At 39.0% G+C, this 18,450-nt stretch overlaps 1 long non-coding RNA gene across 4 annotated transcripts in view; it reads left to right on the top strand.

The window, feature by feature from the left end:
- The window catches only part of LOC115491088 (uncharacterized), a 36,356-nt gene extending 19,732 nt beyond the window's left edge, over positions 1–16,624 (top strand). For 3 of the 4 annotated variants that reach the window (XR_012052850.1, XR_005978163.2, XR_012052849.1), the window contains 2 exons: positions 6,917–7,117; positions 12,347–16,624. This is a non-coding gene — a long non-coding RNA (uncharacterized lncRNA). Of the gene's footprint in view, positions 1–956; positions 1,030–6,916; positions 7,118–12,346 lie in introns of all 4 variants that reach the window. The other variant, XR_012052848.1, reaches the window with a different exon arrangement.
- The last annotated feature ends 1,826 nt before the right edge of the window (positions 16,625–18,450 follow it).

The raw sequence follows: 18,450 nt of genomic DNA, 5'->3' as shown, positions 1-18,450 counted from the left end.
ATAAGAGGGGGGGAAAAATCAATTTGACTCTCATTTAACTAAAGTTGAATCATTATTACAGAATTTTTTTACTAATTGCCCAAAACAATTTTTCCAGCTGCTGGTTCCTACCATCCTGTTTCCCAGTTGGCAAATGGAAAAGCTAAGAACAAGTGGCACAGAGACTGCAGTTTCTGTACTTTACCAGAAACTTTCTCTTTGTTTTAGTACCTTGTATTAATACTTACTTTTTCTGATTTGTGATTGACTACTTGTATGCTCTATTATTTTGAGAAATTACTTAGGTAGCCACAGTTTGAGATTAGCACATCCTAAGAAATGTGACTAGCAATTCAGTTGTAGTTATTTAGCTTCAAGTTGCTAGCAGCATGTTAACCATTTCCTAGCAGTGGGACTTCAATTCCATGTGAGGAGGGTTCTGTGGATTTTCCAGTTTTCAGAAAAGTTTTCCAGAGACAATACTACCATGGGCTGCAGATAGTAAAGGTGGACAGATATTGAACCTTGCAGCAGTTTGGGTGCCATGCTTATTTTCACATTCTGCCCTGTAACTCCGAGACGTTTGGCATCTACCCATCACAACTTTGCTCAGACAGTGTTATGGGGGCATAGTTAAAAATCACCATTTTCATACCTGTGTTTTTGTGTACTGTGGTTACTCTTCTCTGACTGCTCTAACATGTCTTGGTGGCATCAGTAACCCCCTGAAAGTTGGGAGTAATGGGATAACGATGCCTGGATATGCCTCTTCTCTGTGCCTACTCTCCTGGCAGTCTACACCGGTGGCTGTCAAGCTGAATTAAGCATACCCATAGACTAGAAACCCCTGAAACTGAAATATCTTCCAACTGGCATTCTGACTGCTTTACAGCTTTGCATTCTCTTTATGCTAGACGTAAAGACATAGACAAAAACTCACTGACTTCATATCTCAATGTCTCCATTACTTTTACAAGAGAGGTGACATGAAGACACAAAAACATATCACCATCATGGAAAATTCCCAGAACTTTGAGTCATGACAGAATGGTAAGTATACATGGTCTCTGCATGGGATAAGCCACTTAAGTATCCATTTGTAAAATTTTATCATCTAAAACTCTTTAAGCATAGTCCTATGCCCTGAAAAAAAATCTATCCCAACTATCTCTGAAATTTCTGGGGTTAATATGAGGGTGGCAAGATTTACAATATCAAACTATCTCCTGTTGTGTATGAACAGCGATAAACTCCTAAGTACAACTGGAGCACAACCTTTATTAGACATTACCTGACTAGGCTTGTTCTTCTATTGTAGCTCAAGATTAAAGCATTTGTTGCAACATTTTTTAAAGTAATCCTCTCTCTAGCTGACTCATAACAGCTGTTAAATAACTAGATATTTAGCTTAAGATGAACTGAACCTATAAATTTAAAAGTGATATAATAACCAACCCTTTATGCATAGCAAAATACTTCTGGCATCGTCTGAATGCTTCATGCTGATGTCACTATCTCCATTTGATTGAACTGATATAATACAACAGCTGACAAAAGATGATACCAATGGTGATTATGTATTTCTGATGCATTATGGAGGAGGAAAGGCACCACATAGGAGCGAGAGGCACCATGTGGTGGGAGATGGAAAAGCTGACAGAATGTTTTTGAAATGTCCAAAAGATTGTTCAGAGTTTGTTGCTAAATGTTTCATGGCAACACATGCAAAAAGTACACATGCTGTTTTTCCATATTTTCTTTACCCCCTTTGCCAGTTATTGGGTAGTCTCTCTTTCCTCTGACAGAGCTGTCCATAAAATCATAGCTTTGTTATTAATAAAATGGTAGTATATTCTCCTTTTGTTTTCCCTGCCCTCTTAGGGGGTTCTGATTTGTCAGAAACTTCTTAACAGTAATACTGCCTGGTGCTCCTGCAGAAGCTCATTCTTTCTTGACCATAGTGCCTTGGAAGTGTTGACTTTTCTGATGGGAGAGGCTGACACATAGATAAGTGAAGTGACTCATGTAGGGCAGATTCAGTCTTTTTATTCATAGCTGCCTCCTAACTTACATCACAAGGAAACCTCATACTTTTTTTTCCCCAATGAAGAGAGAATATGCATATAGAGGCTTTTATTAAAACAAAACTGTGTAAAAACTCAAACAGATGAAAAAAAAAAAAACTTTTCTTCCATCTTGTTGACAAAAGTAACTTGCTTCCTTTTCACATATTCTCTTGATTTAATTTGCACTGGTCCTAAGCTCTCCTGTAACCTTTGCAGTAATATTTGAAAAGAAATAATTTACTGTTGGAATTAAATTTAGCAGGTGAGAGGAGTTTTTTCTATGTGCACAGGTTTCATGAAGACTGAAGTAAAATTACAATTTTAAAGATCACAGGAACATTCCTGAAACCTTTTAAAAAGACACTCATCTTTAAGCCTGGACTTGAAGTTTAATGATTTGACTAATGTGTTGTCTCAGCGCAGACCTGAATTCATGAGATAATAATTAATACCCAGAAGTGAAAACACTCAGTTTTGTTCTTCCCACAGTAAACATGAGAGCACCAGCGTGGGCACCAGTGGCTTCAGCACCTGTAATTTCCTTCTCTTTTGAGCTACATTTGTATTGTTGGAAAGTCTAAGAGTTCTTAATTTCACTATACTCTGTGCAAACATGGAGTAAAATAACAGCTTTTTTGAGACCTGTGCACAATAAGGCAGTAACACAGATGTCATGACACTAATGTGAGCCAGCTGATAGTAAATCTCACGCATAATGTGTTGTTCTCCCTGGAGTGTAAGGGACAACCAGAGAGAAATCTAAAGATGTTCACCTGGAAATGAGGTGGAGGAAATTCTGGCACTGTGAACTACTCTGCATTATCAACCACCGTATTGATAAGAGAGAAGTAGAGACTGGTATGTGAAAAAACCTTGATAGTGACAAGAAGTCACTTATATTTGGTAAGAAAGACAGAGAAAGAAAGAAGGGGTATGGTATTACAAAGACTGAAGTCATCTAAGCTCAAATATTAGAATGTAGTATTTTGTAGCAGCAAAGCAGGAATGGAAAGGGCTGGTCTAAACTCCTGCTTGCAAGTCATAAATAATAATGTTGTGATGAATGTGTGGGATTTTAAGAGTTGAAGAAATCAAATGTATTGTTTGGAATAGCCACATCCCTGAGAAAGAGAAAACAGACAAAGGGATGAAAGAGATGATCAATATTACAGATTGAATGTCTGTGAAGCAGGTAAGCATAAAGGAAGGAAAGTAGGGAAAGTCTGCCAAAACAGAGGCTCAAAACCTCCCAAAGAGATGTGACTGACAGAGACAGGACAAGACTTTTTTTTTTTTTTTTTTTTTTTTTTTTTTTTTTGGCAAATAAAATTGGCCTAGAATAGTCTGTGGTTGCCTTGTTTCTCTTATGTAGCCATATCTTTTTGTAACTTTGACGATTAAATAGAAATATCTCATATAACATTTAAAAAAATGTACAAACCTCTATCAGGTCAAGTGAATTTATATTCCTCTATCAGCTAATCAGACATAGTAAGTTTTTTATTCATTTGAAGAGTGTATTAAGTAAACCAATAAAAGAACCCAGTGTCAATTGATCAGTGATATTTTTGCCAGGGAAAAATTAACCTGAATGTTACTGGAAGCAAAACCACTTAACAAAAGACATGGTCAAAATGGTAGTGGGGATGGAGAATTACATTCTTTCTTCGTCACGGGAGGCCATGCCTGCACAGCAATGAATAGCCTCATAAGGGCATGACAATTCTCTGACCTCTCCTTCTACAGCCTCTCATTTTAGTTATGCAGGCACTGCTTCTGTATATATAGTCTGCTTTCCCTTGGGAAACTGAACAGAAACCATACTGTTTCAACTGTAACAATGGTGTTAGTTCCTTTCTTTTCCCATTCCTTAATAACCTGTTATGAAATCTGAGTCAATTCAGCAAAGTTCAGAGATGTGTTTCGTGCAGGCAGAAGAAGGAGGCTGACATTGAGGCTGCAGAGGGGGCACCAGCCATCACTCATAGTTGTGAACAACATGCTCAAGAGACCTCCTGGCCATGTACTGTCCTCTGCCCAAGCTGAGAGCAGTGCTTCCATCAGAGCTAGAGATTTCCTCTCCTGGAAGAGGATGTGATGTGATGGGAAGGGGCAAAGGGGTTGTAGCACGTTGCACCACATAAAACTGGCTTTTATTAGCTGTGTTCCTCACAGGGCAACTGCTCCACAGCTGCAGTTTTATAGCTCAGGGTGAGCATCTCCAGAGGCTCTGCTTCAGGGCTATGAACAGCTCAGTGTCCATCTGTGCGGTCTTCAGTTAGCTATAAGAAAAAATAAATAGCCACACAGTATCCAGCACTCCTGGAAGAGGAGGAATAGTTTTCTTACAGATTTAAGTATTTTCATCTTTCACCCTCTCCATTTGCACACCTTTATGTTCTGCCAAGTATTCCCTCTTAAACAGATACACATCTTTGTCCCAGACTTAATTCCCGCCATCAGCTTTGCTTTCTCTGCAAGCATCATGCTGTTGAAATCACTAGTGAAATGTACAAAAAATGTTTGTAGTCATACATGGATCAGTTTGGCTTACAAACACACGCTTGGAAAGTGGAAATTTTCAGCTCATTAGTGCCTCCCATTTTTGCTCTATGTAGAAGCTGTGCTCGTGTCATGGTTGCTTGTGTCTTTGGAAGATAGAGTATTTTTAGATTATTGGCACCAGAAACACAGGAGAGACTGGCTCAGAAGTCTAAGCTAAGCTCCATGATGATCACAACTTCTTTGGTTCAGAAAGTGGTGTTTGCTTCTTGCTCCTGCTCTCTCCTCCACCCTCCGGTTGAAGAATTCAGCTTTTTTACCCTGGACAAAAAGCCATGGGGAAACTGATACAACTTTTTTTTTTTTTTTTTTTTTTTTTTAATTTAAACATAATTATTGATCAAATTGATCAAACACAGGTTTGAAAGCCCTGTGTCCAGTGTCCCTTCTCAAAGCCACGCCCCCTTCACACTCACTAAACTGCATCTTGTACCTGTTTTTTAATAGACACAAACTGATACACAGCTGGTGATGAGAAAGGTAAACAAAGAGAGGCAGAAGCAACGTCAGCCCATGCATGAGCTTGTAGTAATTGTTCCTCAGACCAGAAAAACTAATACTTCTCTTTCTTCTTCAGGAAGGACTTTCTCTCAAGAGAGCCTGTAAACACTGGCAGGCAAAAAGGCAGGGAAGGAGTAAGTCACAAGCTGGAGAAGTCAGATGGTATCAGTAGAGATTTTAGTAGACAGTAAAACAGCACAGGGCTGCATGCCTGTAGCATGTGCAGTTTCCAGAAGGGTGTCTATCCCTTCCTCTCAGATAAGATAGTGTTAAGAAGGTCCAGTATTAGAGAACAAGAAAAGGAAAGCAATATACTTCAACTCCTGGCTCATGCCCCAGGCTATGCCACAGGCGAGGTATGCATTACTGGGGAACATGTGGTTTACAGGAAAAAATACCTGAAGGTGTGTGTTGTGGTCTAATATTGGCCAAACACCAGGCACTCATGAAAGCCATTCATTCACCCTTTTCTGCTACAGTTGTACAGAGGAGAGAGAACAAAAATAACAAAAGGCTCATGGGTTGCAATAAGTACTGTGAGAAAAACACTCTAAGGGCAAAAAAAAGGTTCAAATTTAAAGGTATTTATTCCACTTACTACATCTGATCTAGATGATAATCATAGATAGTGGTGATTTTAATTTATGATACGCAATTTTGTTAATGGTAATGTTATAAATGAAAATTAACCCAGCCGAATTAAAAAAAAAATTAAAATAAAAATTTTATTTCAGTGATCAAATTCTATCTGAGCCAGCCACAAAGAAAAGGACAGTACCAAGCCCAGGATTGGCACTGGGTGAGTCACAGGTTTGACTACTCCAGCAGAGAGTCTCCCTATGCCCCACACCACCCTCTTGGTACAAGCAGTTTTTAAAGGAAATATTCCGCCCGAGGCTGGGATTTCAGCAATCCATCTTTTCTTCCCATTCAAAGTCCCACATATTCATAAAGTCTCTTTTCTCTGTGTTGGGGTGGAACAATTCGGTGTCTGGTGGTGATGAATCTTCTTGATGGAGTTACTGGAACACGGCATTCAGATGTATTAGCCTGGAGGATTTCAGTGATCCCAATCTAGAGTCCTTGCCATTCCTGTATCACCTCCTGTATCACCATCTCCAGGTGAGCTGCATGTTGTCAGAGACTGGTTTTCGAATATGTGGGGGCAACTCCCAATGCCCTCCCATATTTGAAAACCATGTGTGCTTCCAACAATATCAAATATTACATATACCATATTATACTGGCGCGAATTACATTCATTACACATAACAGCTACAAAAATAAAGATCACATGAATTCAGATATAAATTGAACAAAACACTTGGCAAATGTGAAGTCATTTTATCTGATGTATGTTTTGTGAAGAGCGGTCTGTCTAATAGTTTGAACACTGAAGAGAGAAAATCAGTATCAACAACGTATGCTCTCTGACACAATGGAGACTACTTAACTGTTAATAGGACACCTTATGTATCCAGGAGAATTGCAAATGAATATTTTTTAGGTCAAGGCTTTTATAGGTAAAAATTGGTTCAGCAAAACTAAAATGAAAAATAAAAATTTTATTTAGTATCGAATTGTCTCTGAGGCAGACACAAGGAAAAGGACAGTGTCGAGCCCAGGGTCAGCACTGGGTGCATGGCAGGAAGGCCACCTCTCGGCAGAGGTTCCCCTGGACGCATAACACCACCCTCTTGGACCCAGCAGTTCTTATAGGAAATTTTCTGCCTGAGGCTAAGATTTCGGCAATCTGTCTCTTTTTTCCATTCCAAGTCCCACATATTCATAAAGTTTCTTTTCTCCAGGTCGAGGCTGAACAGTCTGAGCCAGGTGTGGACGATTTTCCCTGATGGAATTACGGGAACCGTGGCATTCAGATGTATCAGCCCGGAGGATTCCAGCGATCCCAATCTTGGGTCGTTACCGGAATGATCAATGCCTAGACGATCCTGTATCACCTCAAGAAACAACCCATCTCCGGGCAAGCCACATGTATGAAATTGTAGGTGAGGCTTTGTCCAAGAAACTGGTTTTAGGTTTTAGGTATAACAGATATGTGGGAGCAGCTCTCAGTGCTGGCGTCTGTGCTTTGCAATAACAAAATATTACACATATCAAATCATATTTCCCCACATCAAATACAACAGTATTACATTGGCGCAAATTATAATCAACATACATATCAAGGCTTTTACATATTTGTCGTGACATGAACTTTCACAAGCACTCAAAACTGTCAGGAGATTTTGTTCCCCTTTTTTTGTCATTGAAGTGGAGAGAGCATCCCCAAACGTTAACATGTCTCTTGTCTGTGAAAGGCAGAGAATGTGGGGTTTCTCATATTTTCAGCACCTTACAGTTCCATTATTATGATGAAGCCAAAATTTCATGCCAAGGGTCAGAGATTTGGTTCTGGAACAACTCAAACATTGGCCTTACACCATGAAACAGTCTGTGGTTAGCTTTCCTCATCTCTTCCCTCTGATCTGTGCCAGTACTAGAATAGAAAATTCATCCACATATCCTTGGGTTTTATTGTCTCTCAGACAACAGGAAACTCATTGAAGACCACTTTGTTCCCAGAAGAACTGTACATTTGTATAAAAAATTCTCAGCTTGCTATGCAGTGAACTGTGCTACAAGACCAACGTATTTGCCCCCACACTGCTATGCCAGAAAATAGCTGGGCTAAGAGTCATTTGGTCAAAGAACTGGAACTGTTGAAAGTTCTGCTTGACAAGGAGAAAATTGTCCATGTTATTGCAAATATTTATTGTCTTTGTTCATCAAGTCCTTCTTTATAGACTAGGGAAAAAAACACGCCAGTCCAGAGAAGAAGCATGACAGTATTTGCAATTCCTCCATCAGAACAGGTTTATTTAGTTACTTATAATTAGTTGCTAAATTTAGCATGCCACAAAACAGAACAATAGAGCCATCACTGGTAGTCACAGCACATCTTCTATTATCCTTTTTACTTCATAATTTTAAAATTTATTTTGTTTAATTTGTCTCATTTAGATCTCCATTTTAAGACCACCTGGAGCATTTTAGAGAGGCGGACCTTACTACAAACTGTTTGCCCATTCTAGCATGTTGAATGTCAGTGTATGTGCTGACACAATATTAAAGGTATAATTGACAGGTGCCTCTAGGGGTGGGTGGAGGGAGCACAGGCAGAAATTTTTACAGAACTCATGCACAGGTAGCAAGCTCTGGAGGTGAGGATGCATGAGCATGCAGAGGTATTGGCCAGAAAAGGAAAAAAGAGTTATTAAGATGCCAGGTCTATATAATGATGTTTAATAGCATGTGCAATGTGATAGTTTATGCAACTGTAATATATGAATATAATGCAAGCATGACAACAATGTTTACAGTTATGGTGTAGCACTGTTAAATTCCAAGATAACTAAGAGATTACTTTGATGATGGCAGTGGGTATCTACAACAGCCTTCACAGAATGCAGTCATGGAAGAATTAGCAGTACCCCGCTATGGTTATGTTTGCTGTACCCAAATCCCTGGATTTTTTTGGTGCTAAAAGGTCTGCAAGATCCTGCATTTGTGCCTGAGCATCCCTGTTGATGGCTTAAGGTCTCAGGACATTGCATGCAGCCAGGGTAATCTGCTAAAAGTGCACAGCCACTGTAGCGGCTGATGCTTACAACCTGGTGGAAACAATGCTGGCCCTCTTCTGCTGACCCCACCCTTATCATCCTTGGTTTTTCCATTTAACTACTTAGACAACATGACCTATGGCTCTCTGGCCTTCATTCACTCCATTTTCTGGACAGACACATCATTACTGAGTCACTTGCTGAGCTGATCCAAAAGTGACAAATCCTAACATCTTCCTATTACCATGTCTTCATTCTACAGCTCTTCCCCAGAGGAGACCATTGCCTGACACCACTCAAAAATCAGAGGTGATCTCTACTTTCTTTGCTCTACACAGCCTAATCATGCCATTTTTACACTTTTTGTCCTAAGTTCTACAAATCATGTTAAATGAGCAAAAGAATAAATTTCTTCATTACAAAATCAGTAGTTTAGTATTTGCCTTACAAATACATAGGTAAGGACAGTAGAATATAAAAAAAAAAAAAATTACTGTGATAAAGACAGAACAAAATAGAACAGCTTTGGAGAAACAAAGCATGTAATTTAAGCAAACAGAAGTCATGCAAAACACAACAGGGTGCCAGCTTAGTTTTGCAAGGCTGACAAAGCTGAAGTTATGCAAATCAACAATATTTCACTTACTCAAAATGAGAGTTGAGGAACAGCCACCTAAAAAGGATACTGGACATTGAAGACAATCCCCAAATAATCACATAAGGATTTCCAATAAGGGGTGCAACTATGTAAAACAAAGTAACACACATACATCAAGTAAGCAGGGATAGCCAACAAGTGTGTCATCGGTGTGTATGATAAAAACTCACAGTTTTGAGCATTTACCCAATGCTCAGGGCACTCAGTTAGAGGAAGGATTCTCTGAGTGACCAGCACACTGAAATAAAGAATGCTGCTTTCTAATACTCAAAGCAGTGTTAAAAAGTTTTTATCTGGCCAATTTCTGTATCAGTGTTAAGGCTTTATGGTTAGGCTGGGACAATGATACATTACTCTATTAGTTTTTCACCACAGACAATTCTAAACCTATTTCTTATGTTAACATAAGTGAAGTTACATTAAAGTTTTATTGTGTGTCAGTGGTACTCTCCCCTGCTGTGAACACAGACCCCTACAGACATTGTGTTTTCTCTTCCATATTATATAAAGATTTTTTTCTTTCTTTGATTCTTCCTGATTTCATTTGCAATTTACAAAGTATGTCACCTTATGAGCTATGTGACATAGCATGGACCATTTAAAGTGGGCCAAGTTTATTTTTTTTAACTAAGTATTGATAGTAAATCTGGTCCTATCTAAGTGGTTGCAGAGTTGGGGCTAGCAGGGCAAAACACCTACAGCAGAGTGCATAATTCATCAGGCTGGTTTTGCCAAGAGAGGAGATGGTTATTATTGAAGGTTCTGAGAAAGAGGACTCAGGATGCAGGACTCCATTCCTGTCATCCTTCAGGACACAACTGATTGAGTTCACGGGTGCTTTTCATCTCACCCAACCAGAAGCCAATGGGGCCAAGGGCACTTCAAGCCTGATTTTGCCTGCTTTTAGGTTGTGTTTTGTATGCGCTTAATGAAAGGAAAATATCTTCCATATAATCTTACTAGGAGACAATTCTTGAGCAATGATTTCCCTGTATATGACCTTTCAGCACTCACATATTAATTTTCTTGTTCTTCCAAGGCTTTGGGAATGATAACATTCCAACCTGTAATTAGTAATGATCCCTCTGTGAAGTTAATACAATTTCTAGAAGAGCAGCTGCATATCTACTGCCTAGTAAATTTTATGCCCTGTATTACATCTAATGCATTACATTATATAATACATTATATAACGCATTACATTGTATCATACAATATATTGTACTTAATACAATATATTGTACCATATATTGTATTGTACAATATATTGTACTTAATACAATACATTGTATCTTTTTCCAGGTGTGTGTTTGTAAAGACATTTGGAGTTTATCTTGATAGTATTTCTAACAAAATTGTAGATAAAGAACTGTAAATTTTCCCCAACCCCTTTTTTCCCATCCCATTTCTGCAGAAATCAAATGTTTCATTCAGGTAGAACATGTAATTTAGCTCTTCCAATGCCTCCCATCACCTCACATTCCCAGGGGACGCTACAGCTTGCATGATTGGCTCCTGCTACTGCCTAGCTGTCTTTTGAGTAATGTTATGTCTCCTAGTCCATATGACAAAAAACTCTTTTTTCCCTGGGAAGCTGACTCCAAAACATAAAATTAGTGAAGAAAGTAAGGTATCTTAACATACAGCAGAGTGAAAACTTAGGTCTATCCCAAAATATATTCTTGATTAGATTTCAAGTTACACTTATGCTTCAAACACTTGTTAGCTTAACAATTTGATGGAAGTAGCCATTTTTTCAGTATGAGAATTTTGAGCTTTTTTTTTTTCTGCTTTTCAGTTACAGAGTATTGTGGCTTTACTGTGTTTTAATTACACTTGTGTAGAAATATCTCCCTACAATGATAATTTCTTCTTGGGAATGCTGGTATTTGCATATTATTGAGTACATTCATTAATATATGTATATACCCAATTTTCAGAGAAGACATTAGCAGATCATTAATCATTTCCTACATTTAGTGCTAGTTTGGTGATTGAATTTATGCCAGCCTTACCAGAATGAGCTGTCACACAGCATTAGTCACTTCTTTAGCATTATGTTGGTGACAAAGGAAGTAGAACTTCTGGGAACTATCCAAAGGTCTGTTAGTGGTGGTGGCAACCTTACACATCTTTCAAATGCCTCCAGGGATGGTGACTCAACCACTTTCCCTGTTCTAGCCTGTTCAAGTGCCTGATCACCCCTAAGCAGAGAGATTTTTCCTAGTATCTGACCTAAACATCCCCTGGTAAAATTTGAGGGCATTTCCTCTCATCCTATCACTTGTTACTTGGGAGAAGAGACCAGCCCTCATCTCCCTACAGCCTCCTTTCATGTGGTTGTACAGAGAGATAAACTGTCTCCTGAGTCTCTTCTTCTCCAGGCTAAACAACTTCAGCTCCCTCAACTGTTTCTCAAAATCCTTGTGCTCTACTGACTATTAAATCTGAATTTACTAGGTTTTGGGGTTTTTTTTAATTATATCCACTACTTTAACATTTACAAGACTCAATAACCTCAGTAACTAAGCTGTCAGTAAAGTGGATAAAGTCAGCATTATACCACTACCGATCCACTTTTGCCAGTTTGTAAATAGGTCTCCACCAAGAATTTCAACCCTTAGTCATTGAAGTCTTGCTAACAAATCTTGGTAGTAACAACCATATATCAGTGTAATGTAGGAAGACTTCCAGATCCTTCACTTTTTCTTGAGCTTTATGCATTAATATGGAGGCAGCATACATTAATTGAACATTTTGCTTGTAGTAGTCTTACCATTCAATTATGATGATATTCTTCCTTCACAGTTCTCAAGCTCCAACAATGAGAGGAAATATTTTCTCCCTGGAAAAGTCATTCCAGATTTGTATACAAAAACAATCAGAGTATTAACTGGTAATCATGAAGTGAATGTTTTAAGTATATTTATTGGGTTTGCTCTGTTTGGTTTTGATAGTGGCGGGGCTACAGAGGTATCTTCTGTGAGAAGCTGCTGGAAGTTTCTTCCATGTGCCAGGAAAATCCCTGGTGGCTCCAAAGATGGACATGCTGCTGGCCAAGGCTGGGCCAACTAGAAATTATGGTAATGCCTCTATGATAACACACTTAAGAAGAATTCAAAACGAAAAGGAGTTGCAGAGTTGGAATTTTGACTAGAGAAGAGCAGAGAGAGAACATGTGAGAAGAACAACTCTGCAGACACCAAGGTCAGTGGGGAAGGAGGGGCAGGAGCTGCTCCAGGCACTGGAGCTGCAATTCCCCTGCAGCCTGTGGGGCAGCCCATGGTGAAGCAGCTGTGCCCCTGCAGTCCCTGGGGATTCACAGGGATGCAGAGATCCACCTGCAGCCCATGGAGGTGCCCATGCTGGAGCAGATGGATGCCTGGAGGAAGCTGTGATCCAGTGGGAGACCTGATGGAGAGAGGGGCCCTGCCCCCAGGCTGGAGCAGTCTGTCCTTGGAGGACTGCATCCCATGGAAGAGTGACCCACGCCACAGCAGTCTGAGGGGGACTGGTGCCCCTGGAATGGACTCACATTACAGCAGTTCACAGGGAGCTGTTGCTCCTGAAATGGAGCCACATTGGAGAAGTTGATGGAAAACTGTCTCCTATGGGAGAGTTCCCACTGTGCAGCACAGGAACAACTCCTCTGAGCAGTGGGAGAACCAAATCAAAATATTTGAGTCAATTTTCTTTTATGGAACAGTTTCCCTTAAAAATGTTTTCCTTAAGAACTGTTTTTCTCCTCATACACAAAGTGAAATTACACATATTTATGAATAAAAATGGCTTACATTTTACAGTCTTTTATAAGGAAATACTAATTAATTAACCAAACAGCAACTACTCATTCTGTTTTGCATTATTATGATGTTGGCATGCAGCCAACAGCTAATTGGTGAGAGGGACAGAATATTTAAATATCAAATACATTTCTTCAGCCTAGTCAGAAAATTTGCTCTGCAATAAAATACATTTCCCAGGCTGAAATGATTGCCAGGGAAATTCATTGAAAAGTTTTCAGGAAGTAAGTATTTTATCTGGAATCAGTATGATCAAATACCTACACAATGTTAACATAGAATCATGAAGTCACAGAAACTATACAAATTAAAATTTATTCCAGTGCATAATTTCTTGGAAAAACCTTGCTGTACAAAAATATTTGCCACAGTACTGGAAACAGAGTAAGGCATTGTACATCAAATTGTAATCAGGAAATGTGGGGATTTTCCAATTTTCTTTGGAGTTTATTTTTGTTGTTATTGTTGTTTTTTTCCAGAAATCTCAAAATAAATTTGGAAGAATTCATGAGGTAAACGAAATATAAAATGAGATGAGCAAAACAGAAGACTAAAATAAATGAAAATGGGAAGGATGGTTTAATGGTGGCAATATTTGATGGTCATCATAGCATGGTGATGCTATGTTGATGGTTGGACTTAATGATCTCAAAGGTCTTTTTGAATCCTAATGATTATATGATTCTGTATGATAGGAATATATGATCTGAGCTTTACAATGAAAGTGAAGGAAAAAAGTACAAGAAGTAATGAAATGTGCTAATAGAAAATAAAAGAGTAGAAGGGTAAATCTGTATTCCTACTGCCCAAGGATACATTTTTCCTCCTTTTACCTTGTGGGTTAAATCAATAAGAAAATGTTTTCAAGACCTTCCATTTTATTTTATGTTGTCCAGTCATTACATCCTGGAGAGATGAAAAATATTATCACTTTTCAGAAAGGGTACCAGTTGCTCCTTTGGCCAGAATATAAATAACTAAAAGAAACCTGAAGAATGCTTTTCAGTAATTTTATTTTCTTTAACAATAAAATGACAGCACTTTAACCTACTCCTTTGGAAGAAGATGTTGGAAAGAATTGTTTATTAACTGTATCTCCCTATTCTACCCAGGCACTTGTTTTCATAAATCTCAGAGGAACCAGTATCTTTGAGACTTCTGTCCCTTTTGGATTGGAATGGCATTGGACAGTAATGTAAAAAGTCAATAGGAGGAGGTGAGAAAGATGGGTGCAGATAAACAGAGAGGCTTAATGGTCAAATATGTCCAGTTGTCTCCAGGAAAATCCCCTAAAATAACTATGTGGAGCAATACTTAAAATTTTTCTATCCTCATATTCCTCCTTGCTCTGCTTTGTAGAGAAATGTAGAGGGCAAAGACTATTGAATAGCTACATTTGTCTGTAAGGATCATAAGACTCCTCTCTCTGTACAAAGTGCAAAGACCCTTTCACATTAATGAGCACATGCTCTGTTTCCATATGTCTTGTCATCTTCCTTTATGGTCCAGGATATCAGAGCACATATAATGCAAAGCATGAACTCTGAACTCATAGCAATACTTTTCTTCCTTTTCAATTTCTTAATGGCTTAGAGAGATAATTAAACAGAAGTTTCCCCTAACAATAGTATCAGCTGAAAAATAAATCAGATAATTAGCTCAAAGTAGCTCATCATATTTGCTGTGTATTCTAGTTTGTTGCTTGTTTTTCTTCCCTTCTGTAGCCAATACCTTTGGTCTCATATAAGAAGTTATTATTATTAGGCTAACATCACTCAAAGGTCTGACTCAGCTATTAATAATACTAAAGATAAAGGAGCACTTACTGCTGGCTTTCAGATGGGTTTTAAGTTATTCTGCTCCCACTGAGTCAGGAGCTCTTTGCCAAGAGCTTTTGAAATCTTCCACTTCTGACATTTGAACTTGTGCCTTTTTCACAATAGTAAGCAGCACATTCAGACCCTCAGTATGTACACCCACACACCATGTCCTGCCTGCTCACACATCAATTTACATTTACTTTGTTATTCTGCCAACCTTTCTTAATTCTACCAGTCATTCTTCCCTTCTGCAATTCAAATGAGTCATGGAATCCTTAGACCTGTTGTAGCATAAGAAGTTTTCCTACATTCATGTTGAAAATGGTTTCCTCAGAGCCTCATTACAAGCAGCGACTTTAAGTACTTTCTAAATAAGGTCTTGAGAATTATTTCTGTAAATGTGTTTCATTTAGCAGCTGAAGTACCCTAGCTCCATATAATGCATCCCCAAACAATACTTTTGTGTTTTAGCTCTTCCCTTAATTGATAAAATGTGGCATATCCTGCTTCAGGACTGGGAGAAATGCTCTTCAACTTCGTGGTCTCTTAGACTGTAAAACTCTGTATTTGGTCTGGCTGAGATAGAGTTCATTTTGCCACAGCAGTCCTCACGGTGCTGTGCTTTGCATTAGTAGCTGGAAAAGTGTTGATAACGCAGCAGTGCCTTGGCTGCTGCTCTGCTGCTGAGCAGTACTGGCACAGCACCAGCATCTCTTCACCATTATGCTCATGTGAAAAATGTATATTAGATGGTTCTACGCAGATAGTTACTATATGTATTATGTTATATTGATTAGTTGTGCTTTTGTAGTTAAAATGAAGTTTTAGTAGTCAAAATAGAGACTATGTATGTGGGGGAAGTATTTTTTTAGGAATGAAATAATCACTTCGAGGAACACCTAAATCTTCCAGAGGGGAGGAATTAATTGCTTTCTTATCAGAAGAAGCTTATTTCTTCAGGCCTTGCTCAGACTCAAAGACGCCATGGGGATTAATGGAAATAGTTGACATACAACAGACAGAGTTTCTTATTTTAAACAGAATGTATGCATAACATGAAGGATATATGAATATGCAACAAGTGTATTGTTTTAAAGGTGATTCCTTTGTTCACAAGGTACGCTTTTCATGACTTAGTGTCCGAGAGCATCCGGATGTCCGTAATTCTTTGCTTTTTATTGTCTTGTAATTGTCATAACTCTAAATTTTATTACTCTAATTGTATTACTATTTTTATAATCATTTTACTATTATTCAACTTTTAAAATTTTTAAAATCCAAGTGATTGGTATTTTTCACAGCTGGGATGAGCAAGATCTTGGGAGGGGACAGAGCCAGGATGGTTGACCCAAACTAGCCAAAAGAATATTTAATATCCTATTGTGTCTGGTCAGGAATACAGCAATACAAGCTAAGGGAAAGGAGGAGGAAATTGCGGGGGGGGGGGGTGGTTTGGAGGGGATGGGGTGGGGGTGGGGAAGACGATATTTTTTGTTATTATGTTTGTCTTCCAGAGCAATTTCACATAGAGAAGCTTACTTCCCAGGAGGTAGCTGGACATTACCCACTGATGGGAAGTAAAGAATAAACCTATTATTTTCCTCTGCTTCCACATGCAGCCATTGTTTTTTTTTTTTTATTAAACTGCCTTATTCTTGACCCATGTGATTTTTCCATCTTACTTTCTCCCTCCTCCAATCCTCCAGAGGAAGGAAGTAACAAAGTGGCTTCATAAGCACCTAGCATTCAGCCAGGGTCAACCCACTGCAAACTCTTAAATTTTGCACAAATTCTAATCACAGGTCTGTGAGCATATCTAAAGGGTTCTGCAATATGTTTCTGCATTGTTTTCTTCTAGACCTCTGCTTTTTCCTCATGACAGGACTAAACACACAAATCTTATTTACAGCTGCTGAGCTGTACACAGGTAGCAGCTCTTCAGTTTGCTAAAGCTTGTTAAACTCAAATGGTCATTCATTACAGTAACAAGACACATCAATCATTACAGCATAACTGCCTGTTTCTACACCTAAAGATTTCTATTAATTGCTTAGAAAAGCAAGTTGATCTTGTTAAATAAATCTACTCCTATTAAATGAGAAAATAGGAACAAGAAGACATTTTTAGAAGCATGGTGGTGATTTCACAGGGCTCAGAAACCTGTTAAACAAATTATCATGGGGCTTTTTAGGCTCCTGTTTCATTCAAGCAGATCAGCTCTGGAGATAATCAGTCTTCTGCTGCTTCCTTTCTGCTTTCCAGAGTTGTTTTAGAATTCTCTGAAGTACTGGAAATTTAAATCTGTCTTATGCATTGTCCCAGGGACAGTTAGGGAAGGTTTGGCAAAGCTCTCTTAAGAAGGGACGGATGTAGATGGTTGAGCTGACTGGGATGGGGGGGGTAGGGGGGGACAGGGAGTGTAATGAGTGCACAGCAACATCAGGGTGTATCCTTAATTTAAAATTATTTCAAAACTAGGATCTGGATGACTACTACTTGTCATTACTTAAGGAAGCTTGGAGTCTGTAACTTTGGCTCAGTGGTACTGGGAAAGATGCTCAAGTATCTTCAATTCCTTCTGCCTCTCCTTTCTGCCTATTTGGATGACCATAAAGTCAAAGTAAGCTCTTTGAAGCAGAGACCACCTCTGCAGAAACCACAGAATGGTCATCACCATTCTGTGCAGTTACAAATCACCGTCTTAACACTTTTGCTCATCTACACAAAAGATTTTCCCTTTCAAAGATATACTGGTGGCTACAGCACAGCATACTTTCAGATGAGAAACCTCCTGCACATCAATAAATCTTGTTAATCACATTCAATTTATTTAGCAGCTAAAAAAACCCAGAAAATTATGTTGATCCCAAGAACCCTCATTTTTACCTTTTAGCTCTCTCTTAAATCTTGCTCAAAGACAAATAGTGAAAATTTGATGGATTTTCTTCATAGACAAAATTTCAGCTGCTGAAAACTACTTCTCTCACAGTAGCATCAATGTTAAATGCACTCAGTGCAGGCAGCTGAGTGCACAAGCTGCATTTCAGGCTGCAGATCAGGCTCTGCCAGGACACGAGCCCCAGCCCAGGCATGATGCAGGAGGCCGATGCACTGCTGACCCTTTGCACATCAGAGGCCACGGGGACCTGTGGCCTGGCCAAGTGATGGGACACTTAGACACAGCGGGAGCTGAGGGCTCTGGATGAAAAGGAAGTCTTTGACATGCTTAGACTGTGAAGGTATAAAAACCCAGGAGTTCCTTTTTTCAGGGTCCCTCCTCAGAGGCACCAGCTCAAGCTGTCATCTTGTTATTTAGTTATCGCACCAAGATTAAACTATTTTAAGGATCTTGACATATGAGATTTTGTTATAGGAAACTTGGGGTTGAGCCAGTGAGGAATCCTGGTCTAAGTGTGAGTGGAGGGCTCTAGCTGCAAA

This window comes from Taeniopygia guttata, chromosome Z (genome assembly GCF_048771995.1).
Source record: "Taeniopygia guttata chromosome Z, bTaeGut7.mat, whole genome shotgun sequence".
Classification (NCBI taxonomy): Eukaryota; Metazoa; Chordata; class Aves; order Passeriformes; family Estrildidae; genus Taeniopygia; species Taeniopygia guttata.
This window is presented reverse-complemented; position numbering and strand designations above follow the sequence as displayed.